Raw genomic sequence first — 26,769 nt, forward strand, 5'->3', positions numbered from 1 at the left:
CCGTTGTTCTTGTGGGGGACTTTAACCTCCCGGATATCTGCTGGGAATACAACACAGCTGGGGACTTTAACCTCCCGGATATCTGCTGGGAATACAACACAGCTGAGAGGGAACAATCCAGGAGGCTCCTGGAATGTGTGGAAGATAACTTCCTCACACAGCTGGTAAGTGATCCGACCAGGGAAGGTGCCCTCCTGGACCTGCTTCTTGTGAACAGGGAAGAACTTGTAGGAGAAGTAAAGGTTGGTGGCCGTCTAGGGCACAGTGATCATGAGATGATTGAATTTCTAATTCTTGGGGAAACAAGGAGAAGGGTTAGTAAAACTGCCACCTTAGACTTCCGGAGGGCAAATTTTGACCTGTTCAGAAGACTGCTGGACAAAGTCCCTTGGGAGGCTGCCGTGAAGGATACAGGAGCCCAGGAAGGCTGGACATACTTCAAGAGAGAAGTCTTAAAGGCACAGGAGGAGGCTGTCCCTGTGTGCCGAAAAACAAGTAGGCGGGGAAGGAGACCGGCCTGGCTAAATGGGGACCTTTGGCTGGACCTCAAGAACAAAAGGAGAGTCTATGACCTCTGGAAGAGGGGGCAGGTCTCTCATGAAGACTATAAGGATATAGCGAAGCTATGCAGGGAGAAAATTAGGAGAGCCAAAGCGCAGCTCGAGCTCAACCTAGCTACAGCTGTTAAGGATAACAAAAAAATGTTTCTATAAATTCATTAACAACAAAGGGAGGATTGGGGAAAATCTCCCTCCCTTACTGGATGCAGAGGGAAACATAGTCCCAAAGGATGAGGAAAAGGCTGAGGTGCTCAATGCCTACTTTGCCTCAGTCTTTAGCAGTGGAACTAACTGTTCCCTGGGCACCCAGCCTCATGAGCTAGGAGACAGGGAGGGGAAGCTGGACGAGGTCATCGCAATGAAAGAGGAAGTGATCAGTGACCTGCTACACAGCTTGGATGCGCACAAGTCTATGGGACCGGATGGGTTACATCCAAGAGTGCTGAAAGAGTTGGCAGACATGCTCGCCAAGCCACTCTCCACGGTCTACCTGAAGTCATGGCTAACTGGGGAGGTCCCAATGGGCTGGAGGGTAGCAAATGTAGCACCCGTGTATAAGAAAGGCAGAAAGGAGGATCCAGGAAACTATAGGCCTGTCAGTCTGACCTCGGTAGCAGGGAAGGTCATGGAGCAAATCATCTTGAGTGCCATTACAAGTCATATAATGGACAGGCAGGGGATCAGGCCTAGTCAGCATGGGTTTATGAAAGGCAGGTCCTGCCTGACGAACCTGATCTCCTTCTATGACAAGATGACCCGATTATTGGATGAGGGAAAGGCTGTGGACATTGTCTACCTAGACTTTCGAAAAGCATTTGACACTGTCCCCCATAGAATTCTCATGGAAAAACTGGCAGCTCACGGCCTGGATGAGCATACGATCTGCTGGATCAAGCACTGGCTGGACGGGCGGTCCCAAAGAGTGGTGGTCAATGGAGTTAAATCCAGCCAGCGGCCGGTCACAAGTGGTGTCCCTCAGGGCTCAGCGTTGGGACCATTTCTGTTTAACATCTTTATTGACGACCTTGATAAGGACATAGAGTGTATCATCGGCAAGTTTGCAGATGACACGAAGCTAGGCGGGAGTGTTGATCTACATGAGGATAGGGAGGCTCTACAGAGAGACTTGGACAGATTGGACCGATGGGCCAATGCTAACGGTATGAGCTTCAACAAGGCCAAGTGCCAGGTCCTGCACTTGGGCCACAACAACCCCATGCATCGCTACAGGCTTGGGGCAGTGTGGCTGGAGAGCTGCCTGGCAGAAAAGGACCTGGGGGTTCTAATTGACAAGGGGCTGAACATGAGCCAGCAGTGTGCCCAGGTGGCCAAGAGGGCCAATGCCATCCTGGCTTGTATTAGAACTAGTGTGACCAGCAGAAGGAGGGAGGTGATTGTCCCCCTGTACTCAGCACTGGTGAGGCCACACCTGGAGTATTGTGTCCAGTTCTGGGCACCTCAATCCGAGAGAGATATCGAGGTGCTGGAGCGAGGGCAGAGGAGGGCAACGAAGCTGGTGAAGGGCCTGGAGAATAAATCTTATGAGGAGCGATTGAAGGAGCTGGGACTGTTTAGTTTGAGGAAGAGGAGGCTGAGGGGAGACCTCATCGCTCTCTACAACTACTTGAAAGGCCATTGTAGAGAGGTTGGTGCTGGTCTCTTCTCACAGGTAATTAGCGATAGAAGAAGAGGGAATGGCTTCAAGCTGCAACAGGGTAGGTTTAGGCTGGACATAAGGAAAAAATTCTTCACAGAAAGAGTGGTCAGACACTAGAATAGGCTGCCCAGGGAGGTGGTGGAGTCACCATCCCTGGATGTGTTTAAGACTCCTTTAGATGTGGTGTTAAGGGATATGGTGTAAGGGAGAACTTTGTAGAGTGGAGATGATGGTTGGACTCGATGATCGCAAGGGTCTTTTCCAACCTAAATGATTCTATGATTCTATAATAAGGAACTTCGGATGGGACGTAGGAATAAAAGGAGGGTTTACCACCTTTGGAAGAAGGGACAGGCAACTCAGGAGTACAGAGATCTTTTAGGTTATACAGAGAGAAGATTAGGAAGGCAAAAGCCCAGCTGGAGCTCAACGTGGCCACTAACATTAAGGACAACAGAAAAAGCTTTTATAAATACATCAACAAAAAGAGAGCCAGGGAGAATCTCCATCCCTTACTGGATGCGGGGGGGAAAGTTGCAACCAATGACGAGGAGAAGGCTGAGATACTTAATGCCTTCTTTGCCTCCGTCTTCAATAGTCAGACCAGCTATCCCCAGGGTGTTCAGCCTCCTGAGCTGGAAGGTAAGGGTGGAGAGCAGAACAACCCACCCATAATCCAGGAGGAAGTAGTCAATGATCTGCTTCTGCACCCAGACGCACATAAGTCTATGGGGCTGGATGGGATTCACCCAAGAGTACTCAGGGAGCTGGCGGGAGAGCTCACCAAGCCTTTCTCCATCATTTATCAACAATCCTGGTCAACAGGGGAGGTACCAGATGACTGGAGGGTGGCTAATGTGACGCTCATCTACAAGAAGGGTCGGAAGGAGGATCCGGGGAACTACAGGCCTGTCAGCCTGACCTCGGTACCAGGAAAGATCATGGAGAGGATCATCTTGAGTGAGCTCTCACGGCAAGCGCAGGGCAGCCAAGGGATCAGGGCCAGCCAGCATGGCTTTAGGAAAGGGAGGTGCTGCTTAACCAACCTGATCTCTTTCTATGACCATGTCACCCGCCTTCTGGATGCGGGGAAGGCTGTGGACGTTGTCTATCTGGACTTTGGCAAGGCCTTTGACACCGTCCCCCACAGCATTCTCCTGGAGAAGCTGGCAAATCCTGGCATAGACAAGTGTACTCTTTGCTGGATTAAAAACTGTCTGGATGGCCGTGCCCAGAGAGTTGTGATTAATGGGGTGAAATCCTCTTGGCAGCCGGTCATCAGTGGTGTCCCTCAGGGCTCAGTTTTGGGGCCGGTTTTGTTTAATATCTTTATCGATGATCTGGATGAGGGGATTGAGTGCACCCTCAGTAAGTTTGCAGATGACACCAAGCTAGGTGGGAGTGTTGATCTGCTGGAGGGTAGCAAGGCTCTCCAGAGGGCCCTGGACAGGCTGGATCGATGGGCCAAGGCCAACTGTATGAGGTTTAATAAGGCCAAGTGCCGGGTCCTGCATTTCGGTCACAACAACCCCAAGCAACGCTACAGGCTTGGGGCAGAGTGGCTGGAAAGCTGCCCAGCAGAAAAGGACCTGGGGGTGCTGGTGGACGGCCAGCTTCACATGAGCCAGCAGTGTGCCCAGGTGGCCAAGAGGGCCAACAGCATTCTGGCTTCTATCAGGAACAGCGTGGCCAGCAGGAGCAGGGAAGTGATGGTGCCTCTGTACTCGGCACTGGTGAGGCCTCACCTCGAGCACTGTGTTCAGTTCTGGGCCCCTCTGTACAAGAGGGACATTGAGGTGCTGGAGCGTGTCCAGAGGAGAGCTACCAGGCTGGTGAGGGGTCTGGAGACCAGGGCATATGAGGAGAGGCTGAGGGAGCTGCGCATGTTTAGCTTGGAGAAGAGGAGACTGAGGGGAGACCTCATTGCCCTCTACAACTCCCTGAAAGGAGGGTGTAGAGAGCTGGGGGTTGGCCTCTTCTCCCGGGTGAATAATGACAGGACCAGAGGAAATGGTGCGAAGTTGCGGCAGGGGAGGTTTAGGTTAGATATTAGGAAGAATGACTTTACTGAAAGAGTGGTCAGGCACTGGAACAGCCTGCCCAGGGAGGTGGTTGAGTGCCCATCCCTAGAGGTGTTTAAGAAATGTCTAGATGTGGCACTTCAGGGCATGCTCTAGTGTGGAGATTGTAGGGCTTTTTTTCATGTGTGTATGGTTGGACTCAATGATCTGAAAGGTCCCTTCCAACCACGAAGATCCTGTGATTATCATCCCCCTTGACGCAGCACTGGTGTGGCCACATCTGGTCTAGTGTGTCTGTGTGTGGGGCTCTCTGTTCTGAAGGAAGGAGGAGGAACTGGAGAAGCTCCAAAGGACACTGGCCAGGATGGGGCTTGGGGCCTGTGTGGAGAAGCTGAGGGAGCTGGGCTTCTGTACCTATTGAAGTGGAGGCCCAGGGCTCTCTAGCAGTAGCCTGCACCTGCTTGAAGGGTGGCTTCAGAGATCATGGAGATTTTCTTGGTAGTGGGAAGAGAAGGAAACCTCAACAAAGCGCAGCTTGGAAGGGTCGGACTGCATGTGAGGAAAAAGAAATCTCACTCAAAGGGTTGCACTGTGGTGCAAGAGGTCACCCAGAGGGAGTCTGTATTAGCCCATGGCTTTGTGTTTCAAGGAACAGCCGGTGAGAGTGGAGAGACATCAGAAAATATATGGAAATGCTGGGGTGAGAGCGATGTGGGAAAGCATCATGGGTGTCTGCAGCCTGCAAGGAAAGAGGTGCAGGCATGGGACAGTGATGGACAGCCTGCAGTAGAGGTGGCCTAGGGCTCTGACAAGGTTAAAAAGCCCAACAGCACCAAGCTCATTGTCCCCTTGGCTATGGCAGTTGCCTCTGCCACCAACGCCTACTAGAAAAAACTTTATTTTGAAGCTCTGGGCTTGGTTTCTGCTTCACTCTTGCATGAGGAAGCCAGGAGGTGTTGCACAGCCCCCCTACCCTTGGCCTTGCTCACCCTCACACCCCACTACCCCCAGGAAGAGCCCTGAGCCACACCTGAGGGGCAGGATCTGCCTTCCCAGGGCCTAAGGGTCAGGTTTGGCCTTTCTGCTTCATCAAACAAAGCAACAGTTTTCTCCACATTACAGCCACCTGCACAGTGCCTTTGCCTACCTGCAATCCCAGCCTCCAGCTACCTCCTCTAACGAGTCCATGGGGAGACTTTGTCAGCAGTGGCCCTCAGTGGGGCCCATTAATGCTTCAAGGTACTTTGAGTTTTGCTTCTGACTTCTGGAACAGTTTTTTCAATCTTCTCTCAGTATCTGAGGTTCGTGGACTCAGAGCTAAATACGCCATGGGGCTCATTAAAGTACAGAAAGCCCTAACAAGCTGTTTCTCTTCCTTTAATTTCCTTCAAGTCTTCAAGGCTTCTACAGTGAATTGGAGCTCTTTCATACTGTAGTTAAGAAGGAAGGTTTCAAAGAAAACCCAATAAGTTTTTTTTTTAAAGGGTTTGTTTTACTTTACTTTTCAGTCTAGAGAAGAGGTGATAGAAGTCTTCTGCAACTGATATTGGTCCAGAGGGTCTCCTCAGGAGGTCTGGATGGCTAGGAAATGCAGTCCCTTGAGGTCTGACACTGTATGGACAATGCTGCTCCTCACCGCCCCCACCCCAACCCCACCATGTCTGTCATTGCCCAGTTGGGATTTACATCAGTGTCCTTCCATCAGACTTCTCCACTGGTCTCTGCAGCTGGATGTTACAGCTCCATTGCACCAGCTCCCACCTGAGCTCCTTAGAGACCTGGCTGCGCCCGGGCACAGAAGGGTTTCTCCTCTTTGCAAGCAAAGAAAAGTAAAGCCTGATCATGTCGGATCATGTTTGGTAAACAATAAAACACCCTCTGCGGCCATATGCTAAGTACATGCTGCCTCTAATGAGGTTGCTTTTCTGCAAGGGGTAATCTTATGAGAAATGCTTTGGATGGATAGGTACAGAAAGGTAGATATAAACATAGTTAAAGAGTTGGCTACAGGAGACAATTAGACTACTGAAAGACAGGGAAACTTTTAACCATGTGAAGCTCAAAGCAGCAGCTGGATGGGTGACAGGAACCTGAATGAAGAAAGAGTAAGGGAAGGAGAAAACGGGAGTATAATAGAAAAGGCCCTTGTCTAGACAGTCTGCACCTGGAAAGATGACTTTAGACATGGTCATTGTATCAGGACAGGTGAAAACATATGAAAGATTAGAGAAATGAAATCCATCATATAACAGGCAAAATAGTGGTAGTGAAGTTACAGAACAAGATTGACATTTCTTTGGAATATCCCTTTTGAAAAGTCATTGGGTTAGCAGAGGTCTCTTGTGAGAGAGGACAAGCAAGTGTTGCACCCAGCTCTGAACGAGGCCAAAAATGCAACTCAGGGAACAACTCACTGGCTGTACAAGCTCACATTGGTGAGCAGTGTGCCACCAGTTAGTCTCCTCTTGGGTGACATTTCTGGGCACCAAAAAGAGAAATTTGTCTTCAAATGCAGTCAGCATGGACTTACGGAGGGTACGTACTGGGACATGCTGGGGCATTGTGGGGCAGCACAGGGATGCTGGCTCCTGGGCCCTGTTCAGTTTAGCACCTGTGTCCGTGACCCAGAGAAGGCAACTCTCAGCATGTTTAACAAGAACAAACGCTGCAATCTACACCTGGGATGAAATAATGGTGGCCACAAGTATAGGCTGGAAGAGGAGTGGCTAGAAAGCAGCCCTGCAGAAAGGGATCTGGGGACGCTGGTTGGCAGCTGGGCTAATACGAGTCAGGAGTGTGCCCTGGCAGCCAAGAGGGCAACCTGCATTCTGGGGTGCATAGAATCATAGCATTGCCTAAGTTGGAAGAGACCTTTCAGATCATCGAGTCCAACCACCAACCTAACTCTGACAAAAACCATCACTAAAGCATATCTCTAAGCACTGTGTCTACCCGTCTTTTGAATACCTCCAGGGATGGCTGCACTTCCCTGGGCAGCCTCGTCCAATGCTTAATAAGCCTTTCAGAGTACAATGTTTTTCCTAATATCCAGTCTAAACCTCCCCTGGCGCAACTTGAGGCCGCTTCCCCTTCTCTTATTGCCTGTTACTTGGGAGAAGAGACCGACCCCCACCCCTCTACAATCTCCTTTCAGGTGGCTGTAGAGAGCGATAAGGTCTCCCTCAGCCTCCTTTTCTCCAGACTAAACAATCCCAGTTCCCTCAGCCACTCCTCATAAGAATTGTTTGTCACTGAGTTTCCTCTGCCCTCTCTGGCATCCCTACCCACTACCAATCACTGCCTCACCACTAACTGAAACGTTAACAAGCTCTCGGGGGCTGACCATGTTTCTCCATTTACCACTCATGCATCCTAAAGACACCAGTAGAGGAAGCATATCTCGGGAAGAGGAGGACCTCCTAGAGGCACCTCTCTGCTCTTTGAGGTCTAAGTGCTTGTCAAAGGCCCCAGGAGGAGTTCATCTGGTGCCCACATTTATATTGCAGATGGTTGGTCTGCAATGGACAGGGAATGAGACAGAGAAGCGACCAGGAATAACATGGAAGGGGAGATTCAGTGCATTGGGGATGGCTGGGGTGGAGATAATCCCCATGGATAAAGCCTTGAGCAATGTGCATGGCTGAGTAGAGACCTGCTGGTCAAACTAAAAGGCAAGAAGGAAATGCACAGGCAGTGGAAGCAGGGAGAGGTACCCTGGGAAGAGCATGGGGATGTTGCCCAGGTGTGTAGGGATGGGGTCAGGAAGGCCAAGGCGCAGCTGGAGATGAACTTGCCAAGGGAGGCAAAGGATAATAAGAAGGGCTTCTATAGATATGTCAGCCAGAAAAGGAAGGTCAAAGAAAGCGTACCCCTCCTGATGAGCAAGACTGGCAAACTGGTAACAATGGACGAGGAGAAGGCTGAGGTACTCAACAACAGTTTTGCCTCAGTCTTCCCTGCCAACCTCTCTTCCCACACCTCTTGAGTGGGTGGACCTCAAGGTAGGGACTTGAGGGGCCAAGTCCCCCCCACTGTGGCAAAAGATGAGGTTTGTGACCACCTGAGGAACCTGAGCATGCAGGAGTCTATGGGGGCTGACAAGATGCCTCCCAGAGTCCTGAGGGAACTGGATGGTGGAGTTGCCAAGCCACTCTCCATGATATTTGAAAAGCCATGGCAGTCAGGTGAAGTCCCCGGTGACTGGAAAAAGGCAAACATTGCACCAGAGTCCACCAGAGCTTCACACTCCCATGGGGTTGATGTGCCAGGCGTTGACCCCAGACAGACTCGCTCCCGCCTCCATCCCTGGGGAAGATCCATCTCCAACCAGCCGAGGGCAGAGCTGGGGTCGTGGCTCAGGCTCCAGCGCCATCCGAGTGTGCACGATGAGCACTGAACCAAGTGTTCCCACCAAAGAAGAAGCGGTACATGCATTTTCCCTCCCCTTTCCCTCTGTAAAACGGCGGGACGCCTCACTGCGGGTCAGAGCCTGAGGAGAACAACCCTGATAAAAATTTATTTGGAAAATAAAATGTGGTAAAACTCCAACTGCCTCCCAGAAGGGACTGTAGGAAAAAGAGAGAAAGGTACAGACGTGCTCTTGGCCCCATGGGAGGTTCCCTCTGGGTGCTGCCCTCAACGGTGGTCCACTCATTTGGGGATTGGCAAGACCTTTCCTTGACAGGACACTTCTCCTTCGCGCTCAACGGGAGTCACCTCCAGATCTGTGCCCTGCGCCCCTTTTTGTTGGGCTTGTTAAAAGCTGGTTTCTGTTGGCACTTCGGGGTGCTCGGAAGCGTCGGTGGGGTTTTGTCTGGGACACGAACTGTCAAAGCCACAGGCCTTGCGCTCCCCCTGAGGAGGTGGCGGGGGGACAGCACGGGTAGGATCAGCCACCCTTCAGAGCAACCCTGAGGAGGCTCTTGTCCAGCCCTTGGTCAAACCGGCCAACTGCTGACATTTACCTTTTTCAATGTGTGGCTCACGATCACAACCACCCGAGCGCGTCGTCGTCGCCACCACTGAGCCAGCAGAGGGAACCTCCCCGAACACCACCATGAATGTCAAGGGGCATCCAGTGCCGCCCGCTGGTCTGCGTTTCTCTCATCAGCCGCTCCTAATCCCATATTCCTCAATGGTGTCAGCGCCTACGATTCGTCGATTCTTTTCAAAACAGGCCCGGAACGCAAAAAACACCACAGCGTGTTTAAATGCGGTGCATGATTCCGCGCTGGGTGACTTGTCTGTCCAACAGATAACGCAGAAAGCAGAAGCCGTCAAAATGAACATCTGCCAGGTGGCTGCCTGCTCTTTGGGCATTTCCAAAGCAAATATTCCAGTCAGGCGCCTTCAATCTTTTCACGACCGAGCCACAAGAGATCCCTTATTTAGAGTTAGTGCCTCGTGAAAACACGACCTTATCCCTAACCCTCGGAAATGCCATCTAATGTCAACGAGGGCCCTGAGCCGTTGACGGTTCTCGTGTCTGACTTCTCAGCGCACCCTCGTTTCCCTCTTCTCGGGCAGATGACCCCAGACAGGGTTTCTTCTGAGCCAGGACAGGAGCCTGTCCCGTCACGGGGACACGACCAGCGACACCTCAGTGTCGCTGAAACTCGGGCAAACCTCCCAGCCGACTTGCAAAGCCCTGTCCAGATTTTTCCCACCGGCCTTTGACTCCCACCCCACGTCTCCTACAAACACAAACCACCCCCCCAACCCCAGGGGCCACGGACTCCAATTGAGCGCTGTTTTACTTTCAGCTCTGGGCTGTGGGCCACTGGTTGGGTTAGGGGGTGAACAGCCCTTGGGCAGCGCAGCGCGGTGGCTGGAATTCCTGTGGCAGGGAACAGAGGACGAGCTTACAGAGGAACGCACCGGCCTTACAGAGCACCCGCGGGATTGCTGGGATAACGCCGCCATCCCGGGAACTCAGCGCAGGCGGCGAGTCCAAGGCGTTCGATGCCGCCATTGCTCGGCGCGGCCAGTGGATTTGCTGGTCGTTACGGGTGGTTCCTTCTGCCACCCAGAGAGACCCGTCGATCCGTGCTGCGCCTCCCGATGGAGACCTTGCCGGTCCCATGTCCTCCCAGTGGTGGCTCATGCCATCGAAGGGCTGGTCTCCTCGTTATGCAGAAGCCAATCAGTTGCTCTCTGTGCTGCTCTTTGTCTCCCCTGAGAGCTGTGTGCGTCTGCAGGGGGGAAAACCCGGGGTGCCTGAGCTCCTCGAGCCAAAAATGCCCATGTCCGCCCTGAAGCTGTCCCTGTTGGGAGAGGTCCCGGCCGTTCCCTCTGCCCTTCGGGGCACTTGCGCCCTTGAAGAGAGCAGCCGGGGCCGATTGCGGGAGCGTCACGACTGCAGAGAGCAGCTCCGTTGGCGCCGGCTTGCTGGAAAAGGTCTGGCTCGGCTTGTGCGGCTTCCCCCGGCGGCTCTCCCTGCTGGGAGTGGAGCCCTGCACCGCTTACTACCAGCCCCATGCCGTCCCTGCCCCACAGCGCCCCGAGGGGGCTGCCCAGGGCCCCCAGGGTGGCGGTGGTCGGGCTGGGGGTGAAGGAAACCAAGCTGGAGAGCCAGGGCCAGCGCGGGGCAGGGGGAGGAGAGGGAAAAGGACACGGCGCCCCTGGGGAGGCAGCTCCATCACCCTGGCTGCTTGGACCCCTGGGCTCCCCCAAGGAGAGCAGCCCCCCCGGCTGTCCGGCTGCTCCCCCAGCACCGCCCCGTCGCCGGCGTAGGGATTAGCTTCACTCCTAAGAGAGCAGCAGTGAAATAGTGATGAACAGCAAACACCATTTACCAAAGCCGGCAGTGAAGGCGACAGTGTTTTACGGGATTCGATGGCAAGGGGCACCCGGTTATTTACCGCAGGGGGGCCAGGGCCAGGCGATCCGCGAGGGAGACCCTCCCGTTGGGTCCCGGGGCTCGGTAAGGACCCCCCAGCTTTCCGAACTCCTTCTCCGAGAGGAGTCAAGGTGCAGCTGGATCCAATCCGAGCCCCAGGCTTGGCCAAGGGTTCACGTCTAAGGGATTATAGCCACGCCATCAACCCTTACGTCACTTAGCCAAGACTTCAGGGGTCAGCACGCCGCCGAGAGCCTCTTGCGGTGAGGAATCTGCCGGCCCCGAGGAGCAGAACCTCAAGCGAGCGTCCCCGCTCCAGGAGAGATCCTGGGGCGCAGGCGCCACCGCGCAGGAGAGCCCCGAGGGCTCCTGGGCTGTGCGCTCTTCACGGGGTAGGAGAAGTGACCCACGGCCATATTCGCAAGGGGACAAAACCCCTCAGTCCCCGCCCCAGACAGCGCTCGGGTGCGGGCAGCCCCCCCCCAAGGCCGGGGTGCGCCTCAGGACACCTCCCACCGATGGCTGTGGCTGGGGCAGGAGCCGGGGGGAAGGAAGGGGGAAAGGGAGATCCCCCGCCTCTGGGCGCCGGCCTGTCCCCGGGGAAGGAGGGACCACGGCGCTGGGGCGCCCCAGGACCCGCTGCTCCCCGCTCCCCCCAGCACCGCCCTCCTGAGGGGGCTCTGCCCGCTGGCGGGGCTGGAGGGCGCCCCGGCTGCCATCGCCCCCACCGTTCTGCCCCCGAGCGGGCTCTGGGGAAGCCCCGGGGGGGCTGGAGGGCCCTGTGTGCCGCGGGGCGCAGGCAGGTGTCAGAGGTGCCGCGGGACAGACGTCCCTCCTCTCACCGGGGGGGCTCCGTGCCCGCCATCAGCGCCGAGGGGCTGCCCGGGGATGAGCCGAGGCTTCGTCGCGTCCCTCTGAACGGCCGCGTCCGGGGCCAGCAGAGGCCGAGGACACCGGAGGGGACGAGGGCTTTGGCGAGCGGTGGCCGAGCCCCAGTGGGAACCGGAGCCAGCGCTGCACCGGGGCCGGGGCGCTGGGACCCGCTCTCGGGGCCGGCTCTGCCCGGGGGACCCCAGGGATGTGGGGGGACGGGGTGTCCCCAGGCGGCGGCGGGGCGAGGGCCAGGGCAGGGGCCAGCCCCCTCTGCCAGGGGGGGCCGTGGCTGGGAACGGCACCGGTTTGGGTCCCGCGGAGCCTGGGGAACAGTGGGGGCTGGAGCCGGGCACGGCCGCCCCCCAGCACGTCCCCCACGCCGAGCCTTCCCCTCTCCACGCCCAGCACCCACCAGTGTCCCCCAGTGCCTGAAGGCCCCAGTCTCCTGCCGGCCCCGTGGCCCCTGCCCCCAGCCGTCCTCCCCCCTCCCACGTTCCCTCCTCCCGGGGTCCCCGGTGCAGAAGAAGAGGGGCCGGTTCCAGCCCCCCCTTTACCCGAGGGGCTGGGGACGAGGCAGAGGTATTTCTGCCCTGAGAGCCCTGGTTGGAGGGTGCTGTCACCCCTGGGGGGCCCTGGAGGGAAAGGCTGGTCTGGGGGTGAGGGGTACGGGGAGATGGGGGTCTGGGGGTGAGGGACGTGGGGAGATGGGGGTCTGGAGGTGAGAGATGTGGGGAGATGTGGGTCTGGGGGTGAGGGACGTGGGGAGATGGGGGTCTGGGGGTGAGAGATGTGGGGAGATGGGGCTCTGGGGGTGAGGGACACGGGGAGCTGGGGGTGAGGGATGTGGGGAGATGGGGGTCTGGGGGTGAGGGACGTGGGGAGATGGGGGTCTGGGGGTGACGGACACGGGGAGCTGGGGGGTTCTGGCTTTAGGGGCTGTTGGAGGCCGGTCTCATGATGGAGCAGTGGGTCACGGCTGTCGGGCGTCCGGCTGTCGGGAGGCTCCGGCCGCCCCCTCCAGCCGCCCCCCGGTGCCGGGGCCCTTCCCTGCCCAGCTGCCCCATGCCCACGCTGGACCGGTGCCGGGACGGAGATGACTCTGTGCCGGGGCTGGGCTGGTGGCCAGGGCCGGTGTCTCTGCCAAGGCCAGCTTTGCCCCAGGGGCTCTCGGGGCGGGGAGGGAGGAGCAGGAGTCCCGGGGGGGATAAATCTGCCCCTTCACCTTCCCCAGCTGCAGCCGGGACTCTCCGCACGGCAGAGGAAGATGAAGGTGGCGGTGCTCAGCCTGGCCCTGCTCTTCGCCGTCCTGCTCTGCACCCTGGAGGATGCCCAGGTGGGTCCCCAGGGCCGCGGGCCGGGGCCGGGCTGGGGGACGCCGGCTCCGCCGCAGCGGGGGGCACGAAAGCCCTTGGCTTGGCCTCTCGTCTCGGCGCCCCCACATCCGTCCCATCCCCCCCCGGCACCCCCGAGTCCTGTCCTTTTGGGCCCCGCTGCCATCTCCCCCCGGCGACACGCTCCGTGTCCCACCTCTCCGTCGCTGCCGAGGTCTTTCTTCCCCTCATCCCCCTCAGCCCTTCGCCTTCCCCCCTTTCCCCGCCAGCGGTGTCCCTGCAGCCCCTGCCCGACCCCACCGTCTCCCTGCGCCGTCCCCTCGTTGTGCTCCTCCGCTCTCCTCCCCCCTCTGCCTCCACCAGCCACCGCCTCGGAGCCCCCACGGCCCCTCCGCTTGGGCTCCTTCCCTCTCCTGTCCGTCCCACGCCCCCCCGGCCTTCCAGAGCCCCCGGCCCCGGCCCTCGGGGGTCCCGCCGACTGCCCCCGCGCCCCATCGCTGCATCCCCACCACCCCCCGCCCCCGTCCTCTCTGGGGCTCCTGAACTCCCCGTGGTTCCTTCATCTCCGTCCTCACCCCTGGTCCTCGTGTGAGGTGAAACCTGGGGGGGAGATGGTGCTGGGGGGCAGCAGAAGGCCTTTTCCTGGGAAGCCTTGGGGCCGAGGGGAGCCTGTGTTGTCCCCCCCGGCCCCACCATGGTCCCCTCCAGCCCCTGCTGCGCTCTTTCTCCCCAGGCCTTCGAAGCAAGCGGAGGTTACTGCATTGGGGTAAGCGGCGGCTGGGCTGGGAGGGCGCCCAGTCTGCGGAACTGGGGGGGCCGCTCGGTCCCCCCGTTGCTCGCCGGGGCTGGGGACATCCCAGTGACCCGGGCGACCCCACGGTCTCTCCACAGGGGGGAATCTTCGGGCGAGTGAAGAGGGCTGCGGTAGGTACAGCCAGCTCTGCTGCCCCCAGACCCTCCCTCCCACGGGCACCGCGCTCCAGAGCATCCCAGTGCACCCCAGTACCTGCACTGGGACCCCACTCGACTCTCCAGTGTCTGCACTGGGACCCCACTCCCTCCCAGTATCTGCACTGGGACCCCACTCGCCCCCCCAGTACCTGCACAGGGACCCCACCCCCTCCCACCAGTATCTCCACTGGGACCCCACTTGCCCCCCAGTACCTGCACTGAGACCCCACTCGCCCCCCACTATCCGCACTGGGACCCCACACCCTCCCACCAGTATCTGCGCTGGGACCTCACTCACCCCCCCAGTATCTGTGCTGGGAAGCCACCCCCTCCCACCAGTATTTCCACTGGGACCCCACTCCCCCCCCAGTACCTGCACTGGGGCCCCACTCCCCCCCAGTGCCTGCACTGGGAGCCCACTCCCCCTCAGTGCCCGCACTGGGAGCCCACTCGCCCCCAGCCCCCCCAGGGCTTTCCCAGCGCCTCCCTGACCCCCCCGTCTCCCCAGGCCCCCCGGGCTGAGAAGCTGCTGGAGCTGGCGCGCCAGAGACGCATGGCTGAGGCGGCCGAGGCCTAGGTGAGTGACGTCCCGGCCGCTCCAGCCCCACGGAGGGTCCTGGGCCCCAGGGGGTCCCCGAGCCCTCGGGGCTGGGACTGCTGGGGCCGCAGGAGCGGGACGACGAGGGGACGGCGGCGACGCGTGTCCCGGGCCAGCGGGACGCAGCCGCTGCCCTGCCGGTCCCCGCGCCCGGGGGGGGTTGCACGGACTGCCCGGGGCCCCGCTGCGGCCGGGCGGGGGGCTCTGGTGCCCCCCAGGATGCCCGCGGGGGCCGGGCGGGGCTCGGGGAGGTTTCGGGGCGTCCCCGGGTAAGGCCACGCCGGGCGAGGGGCTGGGGGTGCCCCGGGGGGCTCAGGAGAGCCAGGTCCTGCCCTGGGTGCGTGGGGGGCTCCGGGTCCCTTCTCCGTCCCCAGGGCTCTGTGGGGAGACGGGGGGGACGCGGCCGCTCTCCTGGCCCGGCACACGCCGGGAGGGTCTCACACCGGGCTCTGCCTTCCAGGACTGGAACCAGCGGTGACACCCTCGTCCCGTCCCCCCGCAGCAGCACGAGGAGATGATCATCCCTGGATGGCCCCCCCCGACCCCCGGGAGCCCCGGACCGTTGCCCTCTCGCCATCAATAAACTCCTTCAGCAAAGCTTCGCTCCGCGTCTGCCTGCGCGTGGCCCCCGCTCCGTGGCCCCTCTCCCCATGGTGTGGGGCAGGAGAGGAGCGTGGAGGGACGGCCCGGACCTCTGGGCTCCTGCCCCACGGACTCAGCCCTCTGGGGGGTTCCCAGGCCATTTCGGAGCCCCACGCCTGGCCACCTGCCTTCCCGAACCGCCCCCCCCCCCCAGCCCACCCCCTTCTCTGGGGCATCGCGGGTTGGGGAGGAGCCTCGGGAACACGGAGAATCCCCCAGGGATTTGTGACCCAGCTCTGTCCCCGCCGGGGGGCTCCTCCGATGTCCGGGAGCGGGGTTTGGCGCTGGCTGCGGTCGGAACCGCCCCAAAAAGGCTGCTCCAAGGAGCCCCCGGGGGCGCTGGAAGTGGCCAACTGGGACAGACCGTCTTGGGAGAGGAGGGGGCCGGGGAGAGATGGGGGGCACAGGACGGAAACGCTGGCGCGGGCTCGTCATGGGTCCCCCTTGGGAGAGAGCTCCATGGGAGCCGGGCTGGAACTCACCCCTCGGCTCCGCGCGATGCTGGAGGCTGAGCTCACAACCTCTCCTGGGAATTCCCTACCATTTTGGGGGGAAATTCCCTCCTTTTGGAGGGGGGGGCCCAGGAAGGGCTGGCGTTCGCTGGGTCTCTCCCGCTAGTCCCCGAGGCAGCTCTTCTCCCTGGGCTGTGGTGGCCCCGCACCTGTCCCCGGCGCTGCCCATCCGCCACCTCTGGCTCGGGGACGGCACCTTGGAGCCAGCATTCCCCAGGGAAAAGCCTCGGTGTCGACACGCCACGAGAGGAAGGACAAATGGCATCTGGGTTCCGGAGAGAGCCCCAACCATTGGAGGAGTCCCCAGAGACCCACGTCCCTCAAAACCCCATGTCCCCCAATACCCCATATCCATAACAAATCGATGTCCCTAAAGCCCATGTCCCCAAAAACCAACGTCCCCAAACCCCACATCCCCCTCCTTCCCGTGGACCCTTTCCCATGCCCTCACCCACACCCTTCCCTCTCCTCCATCTCCTTTGGAGACCATCATCCAGCCCCCGCCAACGCCGAGGAGGGGAGACACACTCCTGCCTGGCTGGGGGCCGCTGCAGAAACAGCTTCTTCCGCCCCAGAGAACCACGGAATTGCCCAGGTCGGAAGGGACCTTTCACATCATCGAGGCCAACCATGGACCAAAACTGCCAAATCCATCACTATTCCATGTCCCCAAACCCCCACGTCCCCAAACCCCCACATCCATCAAAATCTATGGCCCAAAACCCCACGTCCCCAAAACCCCATATCCATCAAAATCTGCCCCTAAAACCCACGTCCCTAAAAACCCACGTCCCCCAAACCCTATGTCCCCAAAACCTCACATCCCCAAAACCCAGGTCCCCAAAACCCCACGTCCCCCTCCTTCCCATGGGCCCTTTCCCATGCCCTCACCCCCCCACTTCCCTCTCCTCCGTCTCCTTCGGCGACCATCATCCAGCCCCCACCACAGCAGGGTCACCCGGGGCAGGTGGGCCAGGACCGCTCCAGGCAGGGTTGGGATATCTCCGGAGAAGGACACTCTCTAGGCACCGTGTCCCTAGGCTCCATCTCCCTCCAAGCGAAATTTTCCTTGTTTGCCGTATTCCGGTTTGTCCCCATTGCCCCTTGTCCTGTCACTGGGCCCCGTCCTCCTGCCCCCCGCCCCGTAGCTATTGAGGAACGGTCACAAATATCCTCCTTTGAGGATCTTCAACATCTTTTCCAACCCAAATGATTCCAGGATTCCAAGATTTCCCGTCTTCAGGGGGGTTGGCTGTGGGGGGATCATTCCCGGGGGGCACCGGAGGGTCCCCGGGGAGGGGGGGGGGGACTCCCAGCGTTGCGGGGCTGGGAGCTGCCAACTGGGAAACTGGGAGAAACGGGAGAAACCAGAGACCAGGTGAGTGGGGTCCCAGTGCGGAGAGTGGAGGGCACAAGGAGGGGCGTATGGGGCAAGGGGGGACCTATGGGGCAGAGCAGATGTCCATGGGGTGGGGGATGTATGGGGCACAAGGAGTGCCCCTCGTGCCCGCAGCCCCCTCACACACGCAGCTCTTGCGCACCTCCGACGCTGCACGCCCCGGGCGCACTGCCCCCTTACGCGCACAGGCGGCCATTCACGGTACACACCGCTGACCCCCACCACATCCACAGCCAGACACCGCGGGGGCGCGACTGGTTACTGGGCTTGGCCCAGCCCCGCTCCTCTCACGGACGTGTAATCACACCTCATCGCGCCACACTCAGCACATACCGCCCACAAAACAGGAATCAGACTGCACCGCGCTAACACTACCTCATCCTCCCCCGCCGGGGCGGGCATCCGCCACCACCCCCACCCAACGGCGACCCGCCCTACCCCCCTCCCTCCGCCCCCCTCGCACTCCCCTGACGCCCCCCGCCGTCTCCCCCCATCCCCTTCCCTCATCCCCCTCCCGATCCCCAAAAAACCCCTCCTTCCTCTCTCCCGCGCGCTCCCAGCCTGCCCCGCGGCTCTCATTTGCATGAGGAGCGGGGCGACCGCCCCGTCTTTCTGCGCCAAAGCCGTGGCGAGCTGGCGCTTTCCCGCGCTAAACCCTTTAATTTCTCAACACGGCGGTGGAAGTTGGGGGTGGGGGGGAAGGGGGGGTTCGGGGGCACGCCGGGGGGTCAGCGCATATTGGGGACCCTCGGGGGGGGGGGGGGTACGGACACCGACACACCCCCTCCCCGGGGCTCAGAGGGCTCTTCTCCTGCACCCCAGAATGGAGACCAGCAGCAGCGCCTCGGTGACAGCGGGAGGGACACTGCGGGGCGGGGGGGGGAATGGGGGGTGTCAGTCAGGTGTAAGCGGGGGGGGACACCCCAACAAAGACCCCCTCCCCCCCCGACCCACCTGCAGAGGCCGAAGAGGAGCCAGAAGGAGCCGCCGTCCCAGTCCTCCAGCAGGGCCAGGGCCAGGCCCAGGGCAGCCGCCACGTGGGCCCCCAGCGCTGCCCCACGTCAGGGAAAATCACCCCAAAAATGGGGGGGGGCGGCCCCTCCCCCCCCGGGCACTCCCCCACAGGGCAGAATTGGGCGAAACCCGCCTCCCCCCGGGCCTGGCAGGGCCCCCCTGTGACCTTTGGACGGGGGGAGGAACCTCCCTGATGGCAGCCCGCCCGGTTTTGGGGTGTCTCGCCCCCCATTTCAGGGATCCCCCCCTCATTTCGGACCCCCGCACACACCTTTTGGGTTCCCCCCCCGTTTTTGGCCCCCTTCCCATGTTGGGCCCTGTCCCCCCTTATGTTTCGTCCCCCCCCATATTTTAGGCCCCCCCCGTGTTTCAGGGTCACCCCCTATGTTTTGTGTGTGTGTGTCCCCCATTTCGGGGTCCCCCCCCGTTTCAGGGCCTCCCCCGCCTTATTGGGTCCCCCCCCCCCCATTTCAGGGCATCTCCCCCCTGCCCCATTTAAGGCCCCTCCCCCCCCTCCAGTTTTAGGCCCCTCCCCGCCAGTTTTAGGGCCCCCCCATTTTTAGGGTGTCCCCCCCCGGGTTTTGGGGCCCCCCCAAGATACAGAGGAGGCTCTGCCTGGGCCGGAACATGGAGACTGCTGAGAAGAACCCGACAAACTCGACCCCCAGCAGCCCCAGGGCCCCCCCAAAAGCCCCCTTCAGCCTGCAGGGACACAGGGGGGGTCGGGGGGGGCACAGGGACACCCCCCCCCCCCCCGCGGGGAACACGGTGGGCACCGAGATACCCGGGGGGGGGGAGGCAGGGGGAGACCCTTTTGGGGGGGACAGGCGGAGGGTGGGACAAACATGGGGACCCCCACTGGGGACACGGGGGGCACTGAGATACCCGGGGGGGGGGGGCAGGGGGAGACCCTTTTGGGGGGGGACACGGAGAGGGGGGGACAAATACGGGGACCCCCACTGGGGACACGGGGGACACTGAGATACCCGTGGGGGGGGGGGCAGGGATACACCCTAGTGGGTGGGGACAGGAGGCGGGGGGGGACACACGGAGATCCCCCCCAGTGGGGACACGGGTGGGTCAGGGAGGGGGCCGCCCCACGGGGGACAGGAGGGGACGTGGGGGGGGCACCAAGATGGTGTGGGGGGGTCGGTCTGAGGCATGTGGAGGTGTGTGAACATGTGTGTGGCCACGCACGGTGGGGTGTGGAGGCGTCTGGAGGTGTGTGGGCACGTGTGGATGCGTGTGGGCACGTGTGGAGAACGGAGTGGAAGCCTGTGGGGGTGTGTGGACACGCGTGTGGACACGTGTGGAGGCCTGTGGTCAAGAGTGGACATGTGTGGAGGTGTGTGGACACGAGTGGACACGTGTGGAGGTGTGTGGACACATGTGGACACGTGTGGAAGCCCATGTGGGTGTGTGGACACGTGTGGAGACAGGAGTGGTGGCATGTGGACACACATGTGGACACATGTGGAGGCATGTGGACACATGTGCAGACCCGCGTGGAAGCCTGTGGGGGTGTGCGGACATGCAAGTGGACACGTGTGGAGGCATGTGGTTGGGAGTGGAGGCATGTGGAGGTGTGTGGACACGTGTGCAGAGACGCATAGATGCCTGTGGGGGTGTGTGGACACGTGTAGACAGGTGGGGAGGTGAATGGACACGCGTGTGGACACGAGCGGAGGGGGAGGTGCTGATCTGCTCTCTCTGGTGACCAGCAGCAGGACACGAAGAAATGGAACGAAGCTGCATCGGGGGAAATTCCGCCTGGATGTGAGACAAAGGCTCTTCACTGAGAGGGTGGTCAGTCGCTGGCTCCCCAGGGGAGTGGTCCCGGCACCCAGCCTGCCAGAGGTCAAGGAGCATCTGGACATCGGTCTTTGTCATATGGTTCAGTTTCAGGTGCTTCCGTGAGGAGCTGGGAGTTGGACTTGAGCCTTGTGGGTCCCTTCCAACTCGGCATCTTCTGTGATTCTCTGGGGGGGCAGCAACTGGAGAGACCCCCTCCGGTGGGTTCGAGGCCGAGTCCGTGAATGTCAGACACTGTGAGGAAGCTGAAGGAACCTCTCAAGGAGTCAAAGTCGGGTTCAAACTCCAAAGTTTCTTGTGTTGTTGATGGGTCCCACTGAGGGACACCACTGAGGAATTGCCCCCCGGGTCTGGTTAGAGCAGAAAACTGGAGGCAGTGACGACAGGTCGGGAAAAGCAAGTTGAAGGTGACTCTGATGCTGGGTAAACCTGGATGTGTTTCATTAGTGCAAAGGGCCAAGGCCTGACTCCATCGCCCAAAGGGCCAAGGCCTGACCCCCAGCCCCCAGGAAGGGAGATCCTCTCCCTCACTCCTTCCTCAGGGCTCTTCCTGGCACAGTGGGATGTGGAGATATGCAGTGCCAAGGGCAGGACTAGGGTACGACACCTCCCAGGCTCCTGAGTGTGGACAAGGAGGCAACAAGACCGCAGTGCTGGAAGGACTGGTTGTCTCATAGGCATCAGTGGCAGAGACAACAGCCATAGCCCAAGACACGAAGAGGCTGGCTCTGTTAGGGGCCTTTCAGCTTTGCCACATCCCTGTGTCTTCTACACCACAGGCTGTCCTACGGCGTCCCATCACCTCTGCCTCTTTCCCTGCAGGCTGCAGTCATCCACCCGGCTGCCCCACCTTGCTGCCACCTTCCTTTGCTGAGATCTCTCCATCCTCCCTGACTCTTCCTTGAAACACAAAGCCTTGGGCTGATCCAGAGTCCTTCTGGGTGGCGCGTTGCACCACAGCACTGCCCTTGGAGTGATGTTTCTTTCTCCTCGTGGCCAGCCTGCACCTCCCTACTTGCCCATCGTGGCAATATTTCTTTCTGTTTTCCACTGTTTCATGCTGTTTTCCACTACGAAGAAAAGCTCCACCAGCTCTGAAAGCACCCTTCCAGCACGCTCAGGCTCCTCCTATACCGTCCTCAGTCTCCACACCACTGAGCCCAGGGCTCTCAGCCTCTAGATACTGGTCAAGTGCTTGAGGCCTCCAAACCCTGTCTTGGGAGATCTCTGGGCTCTCTCCACAGTGTTTGCAGGTGAAATCACAGTGGTCATAGGCCAAGAAAGATGGAGTGAGACTTTTTACCAAGGCCTGTAATAGCAGAACAAGGGGCAATGGCTTGCAGTTGCGGATGCCCCATGCCTGGACGTGTCCAAGGTCAGGAGCTTGGAGCAACCTGAACTAGTGACTAGGGACGATTACTTCCATGGTCCAATTCACCACACTGTTCCTGATAGAGGCCAGGATGCTGTTGGCCACCTGGGCACACTGCTGGGTCATATTCAGATGCCTGTCAACCAAAAAACCCCCAGGTCCTTTCCTGCCAGGCAGCTCTCCAGTCACTCCTCCCCAAGCCTGTAGCGATGCATGGGGTTGTTGTGACCCAAGTGCAGGACCTGGCACTTGGCCTTGTTGAACCTCATGCCCTTGGCCTCGGCCCATCGATCCAGCCTGTCCAGGTCCCTCTGCAACACCCTCCTACCCTCGAGCAGGTTGACACACGCACCCAACTTGGTGTCATCTGTGAACTTACTTGGGGTGCACTCGATCCCATTGTCCAGATCATTGATAAAGATTTTAAAGAGAATCGGCCCCAGTACTGAGCCCTGGGGAACACCACTCGTGACCGGCCACCAACTGGATTGAACTCCATTCACCATCACTCATTGGGCCCGGCTGTCCCAGACGTTTTTCACCCAGCGAAGTGTACGCCCATCCAAGCCATGGGCAGCCAATTTCTCCAGGAGAACACTGTGGGAAACTGTGTCAAAAAGCTTTACTAAACTCCACATAAACAACATCCACAGCCTTTCCCTCATCCACTCAGCGGGTCACCTTATTTTAGAAGGAGATCAGGGTTGTCAAGCACAACCTGCCTTTCGTGAACCCATGCTGACTGCACCTTATCGCCTGGTTGTTCTTCATGTGCCACATAATGGCACTCAGGATGACCTGTTCCATAATCAGGATGATGTCTTCCAAGTTGCTCTTCCATGCGGATGATGTGGGAAGGGAGGTGCAATGACACGTGCAGAATGACAGCAGGACACCTCCCAGGCTCCCAGGTGGGGACAAGGAGGCCATCAGGCTCTTGTACTCCTTATAGGCATCAGTGGCAGAGATAACAGTCACAGACACGGAGATTAAGACCTTGGATCTCTTGGGGGCTTTTCACATTTCAACAGCCCCACACTGTTGAAACCACCGCAGGCTGTCCTATTGTGTTCCACACCTGGGCATGTTCCCTGCAGGCTGCAGACATCTCCCCTGCTTCTCCACCTTGCTCTCACCTGAGCAACTCACTAAGCTTTATGAAGTCTCGCCATCCTTCGGGGATATGTCTTTAATAAACACAAAGCCACGGGCTGATCCACATTCTTTCTGGTTGGCCGCCTTTTCCACAGCACTGCCCTTGGAGTGACGTTTCTTTCTCCCATTTCCTGTTTAAACCTCCCAAGCTACAAGTTCTGGCATTATTTCTTTCTCATGCGGTCTCCCACGAAGAAGAAAAGCCCCGTTATCTCTGAAACTGTCCTTCGAGCAACCCCTGTCCTGCCCAGAGCCCCTCCACCATGGGGCCAAAGGGTCAAAGAAGCCCACATTCCTCAGCCTCCCCACGCAGCGCATGTGCACTATACACTGAACCACAGCTGGGCAGACCTCCTCTGGGCACTCTCCAGTTCCTCCCCACTCCTCCAAAATGGGGAGCTGCACACAGGGGGACACTTTTCTTTGGGGGGCCACTCCAGTTCCCAGCACCTTCTCCTCAGGATCACTGCTCAGCACGTTAGGTCCCAGCGGGCTCTGATGCACCTGGTTATTCCTTCCTCCCCCTCAGTGCAGGACTGGATGCTTCTACTTGTAAACTTCTAGAGGTTGCTTTTGGCCATATCCCAGAGTTTCTCAAGGTTCCCCTGAAGTGAAGCTCCATTGCCCTGGAATGAAGATCCATTTGCTCAGCTGTTCATGTTTCTATGCTGATGGCTCACCCTGGTGGTGCTGTCTCTCACAAGATAACATGAGGAGTTGCAGGCCACAATACACAATTAAAGGAGGTACTAGTTCAATAGAATTGCCGCCTCAAGTAGGAAGTACCGTGACAACCATCACCAAAATACCAGTGAGGGTACTGGTATGGTGCGCTGCCTGTATGTCAGACTGCGTTAGTGGAAAATATAGACCTGTATAGACACACAGAGAAAATGGATCCCTCCAGGAGCTGGTTGTAGATGCTCTATCTAGAAGCCGGCCCCAGGATCTCCTCATCCCTCAGTTCCCCCCCAACATAAACAAGCACACGCACACACAAATGCGTGTCTCCAGTATGGAAACACAAAACCCCTGAGGCTGGCAGGCAGCCAGCTTCCACCTCCTCTGTGCTTCCTCTTCAGGCTTGGGTTTTGTCAGGAGCTTCTTTCTCATCCACGCCTTCCTTTCTGAATGTCAAGGCGGGCCATTGTGGAGCGTGAAGAGGAGATCCTCAAACAGCCCTCTGCACCCTGCTTCTCTGCCGCGATTGAGAGATGGGACGCTGCTTGATGCAAGCAAAATGTCAGTTTATTAGACGCGTCGGAAAGCCTTTTATACAGCTACTTAACAGTTACACAAATTACACAAATTCTATCATTTCTAATTGGCTTAGCTCTAAATATTTCATTACAATAATCCCTCCTACTTGCGGTTTCGCTACATGCTAGAAGCTACGGTTTTGCTATGTGCTAGAAGCTACAGTTATAACTTGTTGCCTACTCCCTACTTCTTCAAGGTTATTTATCTCGGACCTGCAAGGCCAGCTGTTCCCTGACTCCTCAGAGTTATTTGTCCCAGGTCTGCAAGGTCGGCATGCCCTCGAGTTTCTTGCATACCTGTACTTTTCCGCTAGCTGCCCCGACATCTCCCCCTTTTTTGTTTCTTTAAAGGCAGAACTGAGGCACGGGTTTAAAGGTCATCATACTCAGTGAGCTGGACAGAACTAACACTAGCGTAAATCTTTGGAATATCACCGTTTTGAATAAACCATGTATGTCGAACAACTTTAGTCACCATAGACCTGACACAGGAAAGAACGCAGCTTAGAATCAAAAGGCCTACCAATATGATAACTAATATGAGCACCGCAGATTGTACCAGGCTCCTAAGCCAGCCGTTTAGCCCAAACCAATCACCCAAAGCACCCAATCCGAAGAAGTCCGTATCAGATTGCACCTTTTGTGAATGTGCGAGGAGTTGTGTAATTTGCTTATGTAGCGAAGAAGAGTGGTCCTCTAAGTCCACGCAGCACATTCCGTCAAAGTCCTCACAGCCATGTCCGTGGGCCAGTAGCAAGAAGTCAATAGCGGCTCTGTTTTGCAGGACTGCGTGTTGTACCGTGGACAAGTCTTCAGCCATCTCAGATAGTATGCGGCTGGTAGCATTTGCTTGCTTAACAACCCAACAGGCAATTGCATCTAAGTCTCTGTGGGCTCTCGCTGCTGCCACCCCGGGGTAAATAGCGAGGCGAAAAAAACCTCCCAGCGATTCCATAGCTTAACATTATCGTCGCAAGTATTTTCTAATGCTTGTGTTGTGTCATGAGTAAAACGTAACCGCTGTTTTGGGCTTGGATGATAGTGAGGAGTGCCAAGACTAAGCTGTCCAATAGTACACGGGCCTCCTCTAGGGTTAGAAGGGATCCCAGACCAAGCTCTATTTCCGCAAATAAAAAAGAACCCCAAGGGGAGCCGCCTAGGGAGCATGGTACCGGGGGCTGAGTGAGTGGTGTCTCGAGCAATGCTCAAACACCATTGTTGTTGCCAGAGGGTAGCATTACCAATAGGTGAAATGGCGGTCGGTGGAGAATCCTTTACTAAGCGCCCCTCTTTTTGGGCCCCCGACCATGACCTAAGGCCAATAAACAAACAATGAGAAGCATTAAGAGAATCTACTAAGTCAATTTCCTGCGGCTCGGGCCCTATTGGCAATTTATCATCCCAATAATCGTATTTTTCAAAAAGGTCCTTAAGATTTTGCCATGAAAAAGGAAACCTTCCGGAAATACTGTACTGCATCCGTAAGGTTGTCATAGAGTTATTAAACAGTAAAAAGGTCGAGTTATTCAGTGGTACCCCTACTAAGCAGGTGATGAAGGGCGAGCTGGGCGTAGCAAGACTGGCACAAAAGCTAGTTGTATTGAGCGACCTGGCCAGAGTAACCCAGACGTTTTGATGGGGGTCAAAAAGGTGAGGGTGGCACCCTGGCAAAGGATTGGCATGTGTCCAGGCCGCACATATACAAAAAAGTGTTAACAGGATCAGGATCATGGTGTTTGAAGGAATTTTTTTTCGTCTTTTTTTTTTTTTTTTTTCAATGCTAAATTCTTACAATGCTAATTGTATATATTTCATATATTAGGCAACTGTCACACCATCTATTGGCCAATGTTAACCATCGCTACCATCTCTTACCACAGCGATAGCAGTCACATAAAACCCAAGGGTCACAATTACCACAGGTGACGCAATGAATATGTTCTACTGGAGTCTCTGCTCTATTGTCCATAAGAGCACTGCATCAGTCCTCCGAATGTTCTCCGGTATGCTGTTCAGGGGAATGATCTAGCTGTGGATTGGTGTTGTGGCCATCCGACTGTGGTAGGGGTTCACGGAACGGTCGCACGCTCTTCGCTGGGATCCGCCTGGGGCCTCGTTCTGTGGAAACACAAGCATAGCCTCTGCCCCATGTGACAAGGGGGTATGGCCCCAAGACTTTACCTGTCTCAGGGTCGCGGATCAGGACTGGAGCTTTTACGCTGGCTTCGAAAGAAGTGTTTGTGTTAAAGTGGCGAACGATCGGAGGGTTGTTATCTATTAAAGAACAATTTAAAAAGTTAAAAACATACAAGGCTTTCTGTAGACGTTCTTCAGGGGTGGCTGTCCCTACTCCCCCTTTCTGTTGCTGTAACAAGCGCTTTAAAGACTGATGAGAGTGTTCAATCAGGGACTGGCCCGTAGGGGAATGCGGGATCCCAGTGATGTGAGTGATCCCCCAAGAGATAAAAAAGGTTTTAAGTGCAGCCGAGATATAAGCAGGGCCATTGTCTGTTTTGATTTGTGCAGGGATGCCTAAGGTAGCAAAAGCACGCAGCAGATGCCTGCAAACATCTTTCGCCGCCTCCCCCACATGGCAGGAGGCAAATAGAGCGCCTGAAAAGGTGTCAATAGAGGAATGGACGTATTTTAATCTCCCAAATTCTGGATAGTGTGTGACATCTGTCTGCCATAATTGCAGGCTTTGTAAGCCTCTGGGATTAACCCCACCTGGCGCCGTAGGAAAAGAATGTTTTTGACAATCAGGGCAGACAGCGA

At 57.8% G+C, this 26,769-nt stretch overlaps 1 long non-coding RNA gene across 1 annotated transcript; it reads left to right on the plus strand.

Moving 5' to 3' along the window:
- Positions 1–60: 60 nt before the first annotated feature.
- Positions 61–15,423, plus strand: LOC141737063 (uncharacterized). Its single transcript, XR_012585132.1, has 6 exons — positions 61–164; positions 13,181–13,282; positions 14,014–14,046; positions 14,172–14,204; positions 14,740–14,808; positions 15,290–15,423. It is a non-coding gene; the product is annotated as an uncharacterized LOC141737063 (long non-coding RNA).
- Positions 15,424–26,769: the final 11,346 nt, after the last annotated feature.

Source organism: Larus michahellis, unplaced genomic scaffold, assembly GCF_964199755.1.
Source record: "Larus michahellis unplaced genomic scaffold, bLarMic1.1 SCAFFOLD_159, whole genome shotgun sequence".
In the NCBI taxonomy this organism is placed as follows: domain Eukaryota; kingdom Metazoa; phylum Chordata; class Aves; order Charadriiformes; family Laridae; genus Larus; species Larus michahellis.